This window comes from Oculina patagonica, chromosome 4 (assembly GCF_052425735.1).
Source record: "Oculina patagonica isolate OP01 chromosome 4, crgOcupat, whole genome shotgun sequence".
NCBI classification, from domain to species: domain Eukaryota; kingdom Metazoa; phylum Cnidaria; class Anthozoa; order Scleractinia; family Oculinidae; genus Oculina; species Oculina patagonica.
The window spans coordinates 36,929,014-36,941,216 of record NC_135761.1 but is presented as its reverse complement, the minus strand read 5'-3'; the positions used below and the strand labels follow the sequence as shown (position 1 = coordinate 36,941,216).

The 12,203-nt window shown below is 41.1% G+C and overlaps 1 protein-coding gene and 2 pseudogenes across 2 annotated transcripts in view; 1 reads left to right on the top strand and 2 right to left on the bottom strand.

Annotated features, from left to right (window-relative positions):
• The window catches only part of LOC144648402 (uncharacterized), a 210,110-nt pseudogene that overhangs the window by 98,708 nt on the left and 99,199 nt on the right, over nucleotides 1–12,203 (bottom strand).
• LOC144648406 (uncharacterized) overlaps nucleotides 1–12,203 on the bottom strand; it is a 167,449-nt gene that overhangs the window by 138,640 nt on the left and 16,606 nt on the right. The gene's annotated exons all lie outside the window — the stretch shown is intronic.
• LOC144648400 (uncharacterized) lies at nucleotides 3,797–6,449 on the top strand (annotated as a pseudogene). The gene is made up of 2 exons (XR_013569689.1): nucleotides 3,797–4,780; nucleotides 6,207–6,449. The product of XR_013569689.1 is annotated as an uncharacterized LOC144648400 (transcript).

Sequence of the window (12,203 nt, the reverse complement as noted above, 5' to 3'; positions counted from 1 at the left end):
TTTCAAAATGTCGTCCATTAGCTCAAAAATTGCGAACGGTTCGAGTAATATTTATTAAAGTTGGACAAAAATCAAGTACCAAAATAATTTAAATCCTATTGCGTTATTTCCTACCCTTAATAAAAGGTAAAGATGTAAGTAATTATCCGTGATAACACCAACAACAATTTCTTATCAGAGTCTGAGAAAGTTCACAAGCTATAGCTGGAAAAATATCACGTGTTAAAGCCATTTTGTAAATTCGTCTTTAAGCGATTCAGTGGAATTCAGTGGAACTTCGAAATTTGTTTTCGATGTTTGGTGTTGTTAGAAAAGATTTCTTTCGATAAGATATTTGAAGCAGTAACACAAAAGCTTGCAATAAGGTGTAAATAGTTTTGGTATAACTACTCGAAGTCCTGGCGGATTTCCTCTTAAAAACATTTGGAAAATTCTGAAGATTGCTAAAGATTGCTGAAAATTAGATCTGAACATGTTTTTACTGAATATTGATAAACTTTGGCTCATTCAGCATTGAAACAGAGGAAACTCGTCAGCAAAGGTGTTTAATTTAAAACAGTCAAAATCGAAATACATGTACACCTTTGTGCAAGTTTGAGTGAACTTTCAATGCCCTGTTAGTCTGTGAATACTTTGAATGACATCGGTCCAGGGTTCCCTGTATAGAAGGTAAGCTGCCAGCCTGTCAACTGTCAGCTGGGCCTGTGAGGTGACAACCTTCTAGCCTGGGGGGAAGGGCAAGGGACTTGTACTTGTAATGTGCTATTTTTATCACAGAAATAAATAATAATAAGCTTAATAGTTATTTTTTTTTATCTCTATCCAATATAGCTAAATGGGTGGAACTCAAGTTCATTAACAGACTGAACTCATTGAAACAATTGCTGATTGTACATGTGCAGTCATAGTCGCTAAAAAATACCGAAATGGATAGGAATGACATTGCAATTAAGGTACGTACTGTGTTGATTTTCTTTCTTTGACCACTAAACTAGACCTACATGTTTAATTTGAGTTCCAATTATTAAAATAAACGCCACAAATTTTAAATGAATTTATGAAGTAAAGTAGAACCTGTTTTAAATTTTATGCACAAAAATTGTACAGGTTCTGTTACTAAAAGAGTTCATAAATTATATGGTTTGAAATTATATGTTTATTATATTCGTATATTATTGGGGGCCCAAAAGCTACCGACTGGTGCCCCCAACTCCCGGGTTGCACTTTGGCTGCATGTCTGGGCCCCCGGCTAGTGGATTTGGCTTCCCGGAGCATTTCTGGGCCTAGCTTGCTTCATGCCCCTTTGAGAAATTTTGTGTGAACTTGGAATGCACCTGTGTAGTCTGTGAATATTTTGAATGACACCGGTGCAGGCTTCCCTGTGTAGAAGGCACCCGGCCGGTGTTGCAGCTGCCAGCTGGGCTCCTGGGGTGACAACCTCCTAGCCTGGGGGGAGGCCTGGGGAATTTTACTAGCCCCGGGCTGTTTTGGACCTTGGGCGCCAGGTTCTTGGAAAATCGAACAGATATTGGGGTCCCAGAAGCTACCGACTGGTGCCCCCAACTCCCGGGTTGCACTTTGGCTGCATGTCTGGGCCCCCGGCTAGTGGATTTGGCTTCCCGGAGCGTTTCTGGGCCTGATATCTCAGAGAATTCGCAGAAACCTGGCTGCCTAGTTTTCGCTTGAACTCGGGCGCAGCCCGAGTTCAAGCCTAGCCAGCAACCTTAACTTGAGGGGGCTTGACGTCAACCGTGGTATGGGGACCTTGCCCAGGCCTTGGGCTTTCTGCTGGTGTCCAGCTGGGGGGTAGCCGTCAAAAGCTGGGGGGAGGGGAGGGTGTCACTTTTGACCGCTGGGCCTAGCTTGCTTCATGCCCCTTTGAGAAATTTTGTGTGAACTTGGAATGCACCTGTGTAGTCTGTGAATATTTTGAATGACACCGGTGCAGGCTTCCCTGTGTAGAAGGCACCCGGCCGGTGTTGCAGCTGCCAGCTGGGCTCCTGGGGTGACAACCTCCTAGCCTGGGGGGAGGCCTGGGGAATTTTACTAGCCCCGGGCTGTTTTGGACCTTGGGCGCCAGGTTCTTGGAAAATCGAACAGATATCGGGGGCCCAGAAGCTACCGACTGGTGCCCCCAACTCCCGGGTTGCACTTTGGCTGCATGTCTGGGCCCCCGGCTAGTGGATTTGGCTTCCCGGAGCGTTTCTGGGCCTGATAATTATTGGGGGCCCAGAAGCTACCGACTGGTGCCCCCAACTCCCGGGTTGCACTTTGGCTGCATGTCTGGGCCCCCGGCTAGTGGATTTGGCTTCCCCGAGCGTTTCTGGGCCTGATATCTCAGAGAATTCGCAGAAACCTGGCTGCCAGGTTTTCGCTTGAACTCGGGCGCAGCCCGAGTTCAAGCCTAGCCAGCAACCTTAACTTGAGGGGGCTTGACGTCAACCGTGGTATGGGGACCTTGCCCAGGCCTTGGGCTTTCTGCTGGTGTCCAGCTGGGGGGTAGCCGTCAAAAGCTGGGGGGAGGGGAGGGTGTCACTTTTGACCGCTGGGCCTAGCTTGCTTCATGCCCCTTTGAGAAATTTTGTGTGAACTTGGAATGCACCTGTGTAGTCTGTGAATATTTTGAATGACACCGGTGCAGGCTTCCCTGTGTAGAAGGCACCCGGCCGGTGTTGCAGCTGCCAGCTGGGCTCCTGGGGTGACAACCTCCTAGCCTGGGGGGAGGCCTGGGGAATTTTACTAGCCCCGGGCTGTTTTGGACCTTGGGCGCCAGGTTCTTGGAAAATCGAACAGATATTTATCTTAAATTTTAATAAGTGGGGACATCCCTAGTATCGTGCCATTGCGTTTTCGGTTGTCTCCTTCTCCACGGCTTTTTGTTTGTTTGTTTTTAGTTATCTTAATTATACATGATGTATTTGTATTGTGTGGAGTAGATTGTAAAATAGAATAAAGAACAGGCGATGGGGGTGTACAATTTTTGTGTTTTAAAGACTTTGCGGGGACTTAAACTGTCAACAGACAGCCATGCTTTGGACAGCTAATTTTACTTTTATTTTTGCTGGGTTTAAAGTGGTATGATAACTCGTTTGAAAACTTGTTTCTTTATATAAAAGTTAGTGCTACAAAGAATGGTAGCAAATTCAGAAATGTAAGTATATATTTTTCATCCACACATGTACAAAATCATTTTTGAGTTGTGAAAACTTAATGTCAACTTTGTTTTTGTTTGGACAGCTTTTTTTGCCTTACAACGATATTTTGCAATTTGTAACCTTTTTAGATCAGCGGCAATTTGTAACCTGCCATGCTACGAGAAAGCTAAACAACTCCTCAAAGTGTAGGGAACACAAACAGAAGATGAGGAAAAGTGGCCGCCAAAAAGAAGTTACAACTGACATTCGATTACTTCATTATATCCTTAGATTTCGTTCTTTTTGACATATGAGCCTTTTCCCTGTTTAATGCTCCATCAACACCAATAGTAAGAAACATCAATTAATTTTAAAATAAGCAAAAATATAACACTAAGCTAGAGTTCAAGCATAATTACAAAATTTATAGATAAAATAATGTCTTTTCTAAGTTAAAGCTACCTTGGTGCTCAATTTTGTTTTTACTCTAAATGATCTGAACCATAACGAGCCACAGCTAACCGGATGTTCAAAAATTCGTTCTGGCTGGTTGCTATTATGTGACGTCATAATCTTGCTCAGTAGCTATCATCGCCTTTGATTTGCAGTTTCACCAGTGGAGAGTTTGGCGATTAATTTAACACCATTGTGTACAATATCCAATGGAGTTGATCCTGGTTATTTTGAGGGGCTGGATTTTTCTTTTGACATTTCTTGAGGTTGAATTTCAGACATTGCTCAGAAGAGCTGGAAATTTGCGTCATTTCGATTGGGTGCTGTGCAGCATAAAGCTCTTCGATATTCGAAGAGCAGAAATGCTGCAGGTAAGCAATTCAGAAGACTGTCGAGACTGGTATCTCCTAAATTCAAGGATTCCTGTGAGAAAATTCATGTCAAGTAGCCCGTTGGTAACAACATTCCTGGAACAATTTACTGCCGTTGAAGCATCCAATTTAAATGATGGTGGGCTTTTAGATCAGCGGCAAATTTACAAAGATGAGGTATTTATGGCCTCCTTTTTCGGCATTGTTTCTGCCATTCTTAGGCAGAAATTTAAAGTCGGCGCAGACAGAAGGTACGGTTGGCTGGTGGATTTTATTAATACCCTAAAGATCGACCAAGTCCAAGACCTCCCTCACGAACAACCAGCCCCCCTTGCAACCAGCAGAATCATTTGATTCAATGTCGGCTGGTATACAGAAGAACATCTCAAAGATAGAAGCCGAGAATACCAAGCTTCAAACTGACCTGGAAGCTGCACTCTTGCAGTTAAAGGCGCTTCAAGAGGAAGTAAAGGAACAAAATGGCGGCCAGTCAGAGCAAGAAGACAACCAGAAGGACGCAGGAGATGTGTGGACCTTGATCGGCGATGTCTGCGACAAGTACCAGGTGCCTCTTGCCCCTGTAATCACCGATCAGGCCACAGCGTGGACGGAGCAACACTGATGAGCAACATCGCTGATCAGGTGATAAAGAAAAAGGAACCAAAGGAAGCACTTCAAGCAGTTATAGGGGATAACGCCCAGAAATTTTTACAATCACTGCTGGTGCTCGACTGGACATTGCTCTATTTCGAGCTTCAATCCCGCATTCCAGATCAAGGCTGGCAAACCTTGCTAAACTTTACAAAATTGGGGCAGACCAAGGTGAGTCAATTTGTTATTTTTATCTTTTTGTACTGCTAGTTAGGGTATGTCATGAAATTAGGGAGTGGGGAATTTCACCATTCTAACTGTAAGCTTATTTCCTTATTGTTAGTTTTTAATCTCTTATCCGTTTCTTTTGGACGTCAAAAGGTATGAAAAACATATTTGTACGTGTAACACAATTTTCTAAGAGAAATGCAAAGAATAATGATTAATTTTTCCATGGCATGCAGTTTTTAGAAAAGTTCTCTCAGCTTTGTTTTAAAAATGCAGGGTTTGTACGGGTGGTGGAAAGTTTTGGAATTTTATTGTGGCTCTTTATTACCAGGACTGCGGGAAGTCCTTGAAAAAGATTGTCCTGGAAAGTTCTGGAAACCTGTTTAACACAAATAACAACTAAATTCTCAAAATTTCCATTATAATTTAAAAATGTACAGACAATAACTGGAGAAATAATACTGAGATCTTGGAAGTGAATGGGTTAATGTGAATTTTGGAGTCCTCCTAAAAATCAATCTAAGTCCTTGAAAAGATGTGAAAAGTACTGGAAAGTTGTTTGTGGAAAAGGGTATGAACCCTGTGCATGCATGTTGCACATCAGTGATGTGTGCAACATACCGTTAATGATCAAGCTAAGCCCCACTGCAGTGTATTTTAACTACTGGTAAAACACTGATGAGAAAAATAAGTGAGGTGCATATCAGGTATGCAAAATTTAATAAAAAGTTATTTAGAATGACATATAAAATTATTTTTGATACAGATGTGGCGCTTATTCGAGAGCAGGGCTTACTGTAGCAGGCCTTAATCAAACATTTACAGTAATTCATTTAAACTGTTCATTTTCCAGTGAAAGTACTTATCTAATGCAAGTTAACCTTTATTATTATACATTGGTGTCACCAGCTTGATTTTGATTGGCTATAAGCACGCAGCTAATTCTTGCTTGCTGTTTCTCTTACGTCATACCTACAGACATTAGATTTTACATATGTAGAAGTGACGTCATACCTACAGACAATAGTTTTATGCATTCAGAAGTTTTATGCATTCATCATTTTTTTTTGTGCGCGCTCTTGTCTTTACAAGTGCAGCTCAGGAATGTGCATAATAAAACAATTATTGGATTCGGTTTTCGCATGATAGCGATAATTATCCAGGTCTCAGTTTCTGTTATCCGCCTCAGCCTTCGGCTTCGGCAGATAACAGAAACTTTGGCCTTGATAATTATCGCTATCATGCTCAACCTCATCCAATAATTGTTAAGTAATGTTAATTTTTGCCATGTTTTACCATCGATGTATTTGTGTTCGGCTATCAATATATTTGATGGACGCTGAGACTCAATCATTTTATTTTTTCACACATAAATTAATGAGTCATGTAGACATTGTACGGTAACCGTTATGTAATTTTTTTTTCCTAGACGAAATCTGACATACCACTCCTTTTAAACAAGAACTACATAAAGGCTGTGAGAAAGATGATTTTTATTGTTGTAAAGAAGGCAATGGGCATTAGCCCCTTGCCAGATGGAGCACCAAAGGGATTTCAGGTGAACCTTTCTGCTGCAGTGGCTTGGGCAGCGAGGGAAGCAAGACTTCATCAGCCAGAGCACGAAACCCTCGAGCTTAATCTTAAGCGAGATGGTAAACCATTTTTTGGTTAGTTCTTTTTCAGTGTTGTTGCATATCTTAAGGGCAAATTTAAGCATCTTAGATGCATTATTCCTAGAACCTTGCTGATATCATAACCAAGATCACTGCAAGACAGGAATATTTGCCCACAAAACATATTGACGTCTCTTTTGTAACCAAAACAATAAGAGGATCGTAAAACTATTTTCTATTCTTAGAAAGCAGAGAATAAACTCAATTAATTTTTAGGCCATGAGTTGTTCTGCCTCAAGATTATTATTTTTGATGTACCGGACATTTATTTTAACCATGATGGATTTAATTTGTCTTGCACCTATGGGCCAGTGTATACATTAAAGCTTTGACCGCATATTTATCAATATGGAAACATTGTAACTCGAGTAAAAATTAAATGAATTAAAGGGGAGCTCCGCTTTTAGGCTTGCTTAAATCTATATATTATGGACTTTTCCATATCTGCCAGTATTGAGGGTCGAGTGGAGAAAGTCAAACCAGTTGAAATGGAGCGGTACATAAGGCTCTATTTAGGGCATCAGATCAATGACTTCTACAAACACCAGCTTGTGTAAAATTTTCCTCATCATGCTCCCTTGAAATTAAGAAAAAAAATGCACTGTGAATTGGGAGTGGGACCCTGCAAGATCAGACTATGTTAACACTGAACTTGTGCATCCAGAAACATCTGTGGACCTTTCGTCCTTCTAAGGATGTCAGCTTAACTGATCAAGTTTCAGGAGATGCTAACGATGAAGAGGAAGACTCAGAGGAGAGGAAGATTCTCCCATTTAAGGTTATGGGGATTGGCCACAAAGTTGAAAGACAAAATCATCTGAAGGCAGCTTTTATTAAGAGGGAAGATGGGAACATTGTTGTATGTGCAAAGATTGAACCAGAACCAGACAATATGTGTAACACAAATGCTATCAGGGTTTTAATTGATTATGGAGTTGGATTTAAACCTGTAGGCGAGATTTCTCCCGGCACTTACCAAATTTTTCCATCCAGTTGTCAATCAAAGAAGACTTATGCATGCAGCTGTTTATGACATCAAGTTTAGAACAACATGGCTCAAACCAGGTTATTAAATGACACTGCAGCTTACTTGGCTTGACTGGCCATCCCAGGTTTTGTGAGCGAGTGCAAGAGTTCAAGTCACTTCAACCACACAAAGTGCAGCAGACGCCTTGGTTTTTCATAGCTTTATTCCTTGGAAAGAAAGGCCGAGATGCAAACTGAACTTAGAAATGTGAAGATTACACAGTTTTTTCCACATTCCACAACAGCTGTGGCTTTTGCCTCGAAACGTCTATACATCAACGAAAACCTAACGTCTTCCTGAAGAGATTTAACCAAAGAAGCCAACCAAATGAGAAAAGATGGACCTTTGATCATTGTATGGTCCATGGACGGCAAGATTTTTAAGACCTTGCCTGATGGCGTACCCAAACGTTTGTGTTTTTTTTGTTTTACGACAAAGATTCGTTACAGTTTACTTGTGCTATTCTTACCTTATTCTGTGTAATGTTTGGTTGTGGTTCTTGTTAGTTTTATGTGTTCAGGGAAACGAGAATGAGTTGTTTTATTTGTTTCTTTTCCCAGCTAAAGGCTTTAAAAAGAGGGATCCAAGTTCTCAAGGATTCTATAAACAAATCAGTTGACGTGGTTCTCAGATATGTTCGTAAATTGTCTTATTACACGACTAAGGCGATTCGAGGGCCAATAACTAAATCAGCCAATCAGATTACTTAATTTCCGGTCCCGAGAGGGCCGATATTTTACATACGATATTTTACGGATGATCCTGCGCTAATTCCCACACGATTTAGCGCAAAACGTTTGGAAGAGTTTTCGAAGTTTTTATTGCTTTGAAAATGAAATGACCTTAAACACAGAAATAATTATAACTCTTTTAATGCGCGTAAACGTTTTGCTGCACATTGTTTTCCACAACATCTTCCGGCTAGCAATTCTCAGAGTTAATGATAATTGGATCAAGGCAAAGACTATCTGTTCAATGTGACGACGTAGAAATCAGAATTGATGACCAAACTATCGAGAGAGTTGATCATACCAAATCCTTGGGTCTTACCACTGATGCTCATCTCTCTTGGTGTAAACACGCTGAAGAGATTTGAAAATATTTCCTCGGCTATAGGCGCCCTTACACAAGTGTGCCTCTTCATATCGAAAGGAACTGCAATTCAAATTTATAACGCCTTAATTATGCCACATTTCGATTATTGCAGCCCTGTTTGGGACTGTATGAGTGGTTACTTGAGTGACAAGCTCCAAAAATTACATAACCGTGCAGCCAGTTACAACAAAATCACCTTTTGATACGAGTTCAAACTACCCCCTATCCACACTCGACTGGGAGAGGCTATTTTCTCGAAGAAAGAAACAGAAAGCCTTAATAATGTATAAAACCATGAATGGACTTACTCCAGATTACCTACAAAACCTTTTCTCACAGCGTCACTCTGTTTATAACTTGAGAGACTCTGAGGGAAAGCTGATGCTACCCAAACCAAATACCAACTATTTAAAACGAAGCTTTTCTTAAAGCGGCGCTATGCTCTGGAATAACATGCCCAAATGTCTTATAAATGCCGCATCAGTTAATAATTTTAAGAAAATTATCAAGAAGGTAGCTGACGTATCGGATTCCCACACGGCAATCATGTAAAGCAGTTTTAGTTTTAGTTTCTTTAATACTTGAGCTTATTGTAGGTGATGGTTTCCCGTGTTTAAATAAAGTTTTTACATTACTACCCAAAGTTTTCAGTCGGGTAATAAATCTCTTATTAACCAAGCTTGCTCGGGACCGTACTGGGCGAATATTGACCCTCGGTCTTTTTTGTACGGACCTCGCTGTGCTCGATCCTTACTATCAAGACTCAGGCCAATATTCGCCCAGTACAGCCCTTGCGCGTGGTTAATAAGATATATGTCTCGCCCACTCCTTTATCTTTGACACTTTTGCAACTATTCTCATTCATAATTATGACGCGGAATTCACAAGTGCGTGGATTACATAACCCTGTTTGTTTATAGATAGTTGTATTATGTAATGCCTAATCAGCATGTGCACAATCGCGGTATTTAAAGATCTCTTTGCTTAGTTTCGGGACATTTCGAAAGAGATACACAAGCCGGGAAGTCCGGATGAATTTTCTTATACTCTCGCCGTACGTCGCCGAAGCCCAAGCAAGTAAATGGCTGTACCTACCCTGCTGCTGCTATAAAAACTACAGGACTTACACTGTATTTCAGCTTATATCCAGTCTCTGCCGCTTTTCCAGTTCCACAGCATTCCGGAGAAGCGGGACAACGAATACAACAATTACTCGGTATTTTAAAACATTTATATGCTTTCTTTTTCGCTTGCTATCTCGTTTGTTTATCGCGTAGTGTGCTTTATATCTAGTTCTGTTTATGGCAATTTATTAGCGGACTCCGTTTATTACGGCTTTAGTAGCTTACGTTCGCTCGTGTGTCGAGCAGAGATTGGCAGACGCCGTGTGTTGGCTGTAGTAGCTTACGTTCGCTCGTGTGTCGAGCAGAAATTGGCAGATGCCGTTTGTCGGCTGTAATAGCTAAAACGTTCCGTCGCTCGTGTGTCGAGCAGAGATTGGCAGACGCCGTGTGTCGGCTGTAACAGCTAAAACGTTCCGTCGCTCGTGTGTCGAGCAGAGATTGGCAGACGCCGTGTGTCGGCTGTTGTAGCTAAAACGTTCGCTCGTATGTCGAGCAGAAATTGGCAGATGCTGTCTGTTGGTTGTAGCTAAAACGTTCGCTCGTGTGTGGAGTAGAAATTGGAACATGCCGTGTGTCGGCTATAGCTATGTTCGCTCCTTTGTTGAGCACAATTTGTTTCACGACGTGTTACGGTTTTGGTCTCAAGTGTGCTCGTGTGTCGAGCTAAGTTGGCAAGAGCCATGCGTCGTCTTTGTTTAAAGTTTGAATTGGGTATCTAGGGTATTTGGCAACAGTCATGTGTCAGTCCTTTTAAGTGTTGGTGTGTTAGGTGCTTTGTTATGGTTTATCGGTCTGGAATTGATAAGCTTTCATGTCAAGAAAAATACATTAGTTGTGTGGACTTTTGTTTCAGAGCTTACTGCTGTTTGAGTGTTAATGAGCTTAGGTTAAAGTGTTAACACGTTGGGCTAACGTAAGGTTTGTTACCTAACACATCCCAGTGCGGAACTTTAAATAGACAATTGTATATTTCTGTAGGTTTAGTTTGTAATTATTAAAAGATCGCCGGTCGGCCGTTTTTATCCACGGAGTTAAGCATTTTATCCACGTTTAGACGCTACAACCTGGGTTATACGGGAGTTATGTTTATCCTTTACTTCTCCCCTAGCTAGAATTTTAACAATTCAAAATATTATGTCATTTTAAAATAATAAAAAAATAGTCAGTCCACCCCCTCCACTGGCCTTGTCGCGATCAGAAGGGTATTCTAATTTACACCCTATAATCCGTTTACGACGGATTCCTGGTCCGGCTTGGCTAGTGGGGTTTTTCCCTTTTGTTCTTTTTTCGTTTTTGTCTTACGTTTTCCTTTCTCGGCAGACTTCACTGGTGTTATTCTGTCCGCCTTAGGTCTTGGCGTTTTCTTTACTCTTAACTTCACTCTCATTATAAGCCACGATCTAAATACATGCTATGATATGGTATAGGGAAGTAACCCCACTAGCTGGGTTGGGCCTCTCTCGTGGTTGTATATACCGGTTGGGGTTTGAGGGGTTTTCTGAGTTTTGGGGAGAAGGTGTATTTTGTGGATTATTTCCTGTAAATGCGGAGATCTTTTGGTGTTTATACTGAAGCAGCAAGGTGCGTGAACAGCCGTAGGCCACAATCTTTTCCCATATCTTATCCACGCCGGACAATGAGCGGCATAATTAATGAGTGAGAATGGTAAACTATTCTCATTCATAATTATGACGCGGAATTCACAAGTGCGTGGATTACATAACCCTGTTTGTTTATAGATAGTTGTATTATGTAATGCCTAATCAGCATGTGCACAATCGCGGTATTTAAAGATCTCTTTGCTTAGTTTCGGGACATTTCGAAAGAGATACACAAGCCGGGAAGTCCGAACAAATTTTCGACCCTCCCACCTCCCCTTCGGCGACGTAATACACAGCTATAGTGCTTTCTCACCTAGTCGCTCATTGCCTCGGCCACAATCTTTTCCCATATCTTATCCACGCCGGACAATGAGCGGCATAATTAATGAGTGAGAATGGTAAACTATGGCAAACGGTGTGGCCCAGTCTCTACTGATGTCTACATTTTTAAACTAAGGTTTTTATTACTGGATCTTTATCATATGTTTTTTATGTACTTTAGAAATAGGTAGAAGCTTTCAAATAGCCAGTGACTTTGGTCGTTTTACAGAATGTTAGTATAGAGACTAACACCATGGTCTTGTCAACCAAGTCTGACTTGGTAATTGACTTAGTTGACTGTTTTGGTTATGAAAAGGGGTCACTGTACTACTCAGTTTTTCCATTTGCAGAAAAGTTTAGTTTTGTATGTCTGTTTTACGAACCCAGTTTTTCTTCATCTGCTTGTCCAATTTACTTTCTGCGTTTGCGTGTCTTTAAGCTCATTTCAAATGTTATGACTTAAGTTTTCGCATATGTTTTTATGTTGTTTTAACATTTGTGTGTGATTCTACTGATCGCGTTTGTATTTCAAATTCGGTGTTTTTCTTGGTTTCTGAGTCATGAATGTTTTTAATGCTATGAGAC